We start from the raw sequence: 5,327 nt of genomic DNA on the forward strand, positions 1-5,327 counted from the left end.
AGTGGTCTATAGCCTATGGTTTGCAGAAGTGTCAGATATGACTTGGGAACTAAGCAACGATAGGTCTATGGCAGAGAACTCCACAGTGACGGGGCTCTGCTGCTGCCAGGGGAGGACCTGCTACAGGGGCCTGCCGTCAGGAGAGCTCTGCAGTGACAATCCAGGGAGGCTGCGGAAGGCTCTTGCCTGAGGTGGCGCTGACCCCTTCCTCTGGGACATCCCAGGGGCCCCCACCCCTCTGGTGGCAGCCAGTTACTCAAGGTGAAGAACCCTCTGGTCCTAGCCAGCTAGAGCAAAGGCGAGAGGGCAAGGCCCATCACCTCCTGAGGCCTGGACCCCAGAGGAGTGACTTTGGCACCCACTGGGTGGATCCCACTGGGGGTCACTCTCTGATCGGCCCAGAGCAAGGTAGACACCTCCAGGCAACAGCTGGTTGTTTTCCTAGTGGGCCCTTTTTGGTTTTTTGGCTGTATCACGTGGCATGTGGGATCTTGGTTCCTGGATCAGGAATTGAACCCGTGCCCCCTGCAGTGCGAGCTCAAAGTCTTAACCACTGGGCCGCCAGGGAAGTCCCCAGGTGAGTCCTCTTTTAGTTGAAGTGAATACAAAAAAATCACACAAGACTCCATGTAGGCTGTCTGAAATCACCCTAGAATGGACCCTTCTCCTTGGCTTCCAGGGTCACAGAGAAAGCCCCCACCCCTTCCCTTTGGTTCTGGCCTGCAGACCCCTGCCAATCACAGAACCGTTCTGCTTGCCACACCTGCGTTCCTCTGGTCTGAGCCAGGAAGAACCTCTGACCATCAGAGCCAGCTCTGCCCTACCCTGCAGGGGAGGGAAGCAGGGAGAGGAGAGAGTGGAAGAAGCAAAGTTCCAGGGGGCCTAGGCGATGTCCATCCTCCAATGACTTGGCCTGAAGTCCCCATGCCCCTTTCTAACAGACCCCACAGCCCTTGGGGTGTCATGGCAAGCCACATGGTCACTGAGTGACAAGGAGCCTGGCAGAGGGTACCACGCCTGCTCAGATTGATGGGGTTTAAATACGGAAAGATCAAAGGCAGTCTCAGAAGCCAAGGGAAATTAGGCCATGCCTAAAAGCAGATAGATGAGAATCTGGCACTGCAGCAAGAGTCCTCGTGGCCTCTGATCATTCACAGGCACGGCCACTGTCAAGGAGGCCAGCAGGTCAGAGCTGGAGGCCCTGCTGGAAAAGCTGAGAGAGGTTCAGTGAACCCCTTAGAAAAGAGGGTGATGGAGCTAAAGTATTCAGGATAAATTCACTGTGAAGGAAGCTGCTGAGAGATGGTGCCGGTGGGCCTTCAGTCCCTGGGTCCCTGGGTGACCTTAGGCGAGCATTCGGCCTTCCTAAGCTGGTCTCCTCAAATGAGGGTGGTGGGGAGCATGATCTCTGAGGTCCCCCCAATTCTAAGACTCTGTCAGTCACCTCTGACACTGTCCCAGCCACTGGCTTCAATATTCACACGACACCAGATCTTTGGACATCATGGTTCTTCTAAAGTGACCAGCTGTCTGGTCCAGCTGTCCAGCTGTGTGTACATGCCCCTTCTTTCAGGAGGTGGTATTGCCAAGGGTTCCAGCTCAGGTGCTGGGGCCACAGAGGTCAGGGTCCACTTGGGCTCCCCGCCTGCTGAGCGTGCCCCCTTGGGCAAGTGGCCTTTTATACCCAGTCCTCACTTTCCTCAACTGTAAAACAGTGACCACACCTCTGCTGGACATCCACCTCTGGGGTATTGGGTCCCCCGGTTGTCCCCACGGAGCCTGCAGTGTGGCGAGGGGGGGCCCAGGATGCCCGTGGCTCTGCCTTCAGTGACCACCAGAAGCACAGGCTGGGGAATTCCTCAGCGGTCCAGTGGTTAGGACTTGGTGCTTTCACTGCCGAGGGCCAGGTTCAATCTTTGGCTAGAGAATTAAGATCCCGCATGCCACGAGGCAGAACAACAAAAAAAGCACAGGCTGGCCCACGTGCCCCCAGGACACCAATACCACACTGGTGCCACCGTGTCCTGGCCCCATCTGCCCTGAGCGGGAGGGGAAAGCCCAGAGGTGGGGTGAGAGGGGTCAGCAAGCCCCCACGATGTCTCTGAAAACTGCATCGCCATCTCCAGACTTGCAGTCCGGGAGTCAAATACCTAAGTCAACACCAGCCTTTTCAGTTGAATTGACAGTGACAACCATTATGAAACATAAAACAAATATAACAGTGATAGCAATCATGGTGATGAATGAAGAGCCAAGAGCATCTGGAAATGCATGAATTCTGAAGATTATTATTCAACATGGTGGTTGGGGACAATATTTTTAAAATAAGAGTTTTAATATTGACTGTTTTGAGTCATTTATTTATGGACACGTTTTTCAAATGGACTAAAATTAATTTTACTCCTGGATTTTAAAAATTAGAACAGTGACACAGACACAAAGGAGCATAATGGGAAAAGTAATTCTCCCAACCAAGGTGCCCAGCCACGTTTTCTGGTTTTCTGCGAATCTTTCCTCAGACGGGTTTGTCATTTTGAGACTTTTTTTTTTAATGTTGATAAAAATTGACTTACATCTTCTACATGCTGCATCTGATGTTTTAAGAATTAATGAGCACATATTACTTTTATACAAAAATAATATATATTTTTTAATTAATTAATTTGGCTGTGCCAGGTCTTAGTTGCAACAAGAGGGACTTTTTTATTTTTATTTTTTTCAGTTGCAGCATGGGGGATCTAGTTCCCTAACCAGGGATCGAACCTGGGCACCCTGCGCTGGGAGCGTGGAGTCTTAGCCATTGGACCACCAGGGAAGTCCCAAAAAAGAACAGTTTTTAAAGAAAATCTATTAAAAAGAACCTGCTAGAATTGACAATGACACACATCCCCAGACAGCAAGAAGTTTCCAGTGTGGGGGAGAATGGATACATGTGTATGTATGGCTGAGTCCATTTGCTGTTCGCCTGAAACTATCACAACACTGTTAATTGGCTGTACCCCGGTACAAAATTAAACATGTTTAAAAAATAAACTAATCGGAACTGATGACATGAGCGTATTTGAGGTTATCCCGGTCAAGACAAAAAAAAAAAAACAAAACAAGCATCCAGTTCTCAAAGCAGCACTGGGGAAGGCAGCCTCACCTCTTGGAGGCACTGAAGGTTCTCTCTACCCATCAGAGCTCCGGGAAACTAGCAGCAGCTCCTGGCCTGGACCTCTGGCCTCTGCCTGCTCCCAATGGCCCCAGGGATGGAGACCAGGAGAGCCCAAGAACCGGCAGCCTGTTCCCTGAAAGCCTAGTACCACTGGCCGGAGGCTCCTGGATGCTGATCGCCTGAGAGCAAAGAATAGCCACGGTCCTCTGCAGGGCCCCTCAGTGCCCTCAGAAGCCCTATTTCTCCTTTTTTTGAAGAGATGCCCACTGCACAGCATGTAGGATCTTAGTCTCCCAACCAGGAATCGAACCCACACCCTGCCCCCCACAGTGGAAGTGTGATGTCTTAACCCTTGGACAGCCTGGGAAGACCCTAGCCCCATTTCTTTCCAGTCAACACTCTGGCCTGGCCCAGCCAGGGCTCTCCACTAGGGCTCAGAGAATGAGAATCAACTGCTTGTTCACTTTTCTGGAGAGCGGAGACTAACTCGGGACACACAATAAACAAAGCAATTCCCAAAGAGACGAATGCCGCACCATAAAGTTCGCATCATCAAGACTCTGGGTGAATTTCAGAGCCTGACTCTTTAATTGACAAATTACATGATCTCCCAACGCGTGCTTCTTCACCTTCCCTATCAGCCCAGAAGTTTTGTCCTGACCCATTTCTGAATTTTTATTATCAGTTGAAAATGTGTGGGGGTTTGGGTTTGTTTTCCTAATATAAATTCATGTCACAACATGGAACATGCTCCCAGGAGGCTCTAATGCCCCCTGTCCCGGCCCCCGGCAGTACAGAAACCCTAGTCCAGAAGGACCTCGGTGTCATCTGGACGAATATCAATTTCCATTGTACCACAGATGTCCTGACATAGCAATTAATAGAGTTCCAGCAAATAGATATTGGCCAGGGAGGTCCCATGGCGCAGTGACCAAGGGCTCCGCTCGGGGATCAGACAAATTCAAACCACAGCTCAACAGTCTCCCAAGATCCCCCTGAACCTCAGTTTCATCGTCATTAAAATGGGGATAAGGAAAGCCCCAGGCTGAGGGGATGAAAGTTGCGAAAATCCTTAGCGTGGTGTTGGCACATGGTAACTGGTCCATGGATGGTAGCATCATTAATGATGCTTAATATTAATAATCAAAGTCCCTTAACTGCACCCACCAGTGAGCAAGGTTGAAAGGAAAGTAGAGCCTGTCCTCACAGAAAAAGAAGGATGGAGAGACGGAGCTGTTGGGCTCCAGGGGGAGAAGAAGTTCAATAGCTTGGAAAGAGAATAAAAGTCGCAAACAAGCAAAGAGCCCACATTTCAGGGCTATTTGGCATTTGTCCTATGCCAAAACATAGGGCGAGGAAAGCCTGAGAAGTTTCTTCCCAGTTCCCAAATCCAAAATTTGCATAAATTATTCCTAAATACTTTATTTGTATTGAATTTGGGGGTCAAATTTCTTGCTTCGCAGGGCAGCCAGTTTTATTTACCGGTTTTGTTTTCCTGGGAGAAACAGGTCTGTGTGTCCACTTTCAAGCCAGCTCCCATCACCCAGAGAAAGACTTATGCATTAACATGTAGTGCCCATGTGCCATGTGCTGGGCAATTTCTAGAAATGTCATTTTAGGCACCTGAGGTTACAGTAAATTCTTCCGTGGTAGAGGACAGCAAAGGGAGGAGGGTCCTAGCATAACATGTCGGCAAATCCAGCCAGATACCAAATCCACCTGGACCGGCTGGCCCCAGAAACCCATCACCCTCGTCTCCATTTGGACAGCCTTCCTTTTGAATTTATAGAAAATTTTAGAGCCACATTAGTATATTCTGTTATTTTATGAAGATGCTTCTTTCCATTGTTTCTCTTTTATTCGCAAGAAACGGGTTACTGTTATGAAATAAACATAGCAGTTCTGGGTGACAGGAAGATTAAGAAAACAGGTCATGGCACAGAGTCTTCTTGGCCCCCTCACACAAACACAGGACAGACAGCCCCCACACTGCAGAGGCGTCGGGGGGAGTGGCCTGGGGCAGCAGGAATTTCTTCCAGCCGAGCCCTGCTGCATGGCAGTCAGTCACACACACCCAGACGCACAGCTGGTCCGGTAAGTGGCATCTGACATTTTGGCGCATCACTTTAAGAAAACTGCCACCACCAAAAAAAAAAAAAAAAAAATGTGT

At 49.6% G+C, this 5,327-nt stretch overlaps 1 protein-coding gene across 1 annotated transcript in view; it reads right to left on the minus strand.

Annotated features, from left to right (window-relative positions):
- The window catches only part of PRDM12 (PR domain containing 12), an 18,592-nt gene that overhangs the window by 6,969 nt on the left and 6,296 nt on the right, over window positions 1–5,327 (minus strand). The gene's annotated exons all lie outside the window — the stretch shown is intronic.

Source organism: Bison bison, unplaced genomic scaffold (genome assembly GCF_000754665.1).
Source record: "Bison bison bison isolate TAMUID 2011002044 unplaced genomic scaffold, Bison_UMD1.0 scf7180017864375, whole genome shotgun sequence".
Lineage (NCBI taxonomy): Eukaryota > Metazoa > Chordata > Mammalia > Artiodactyla > Bovidae > Bison > Bison bison.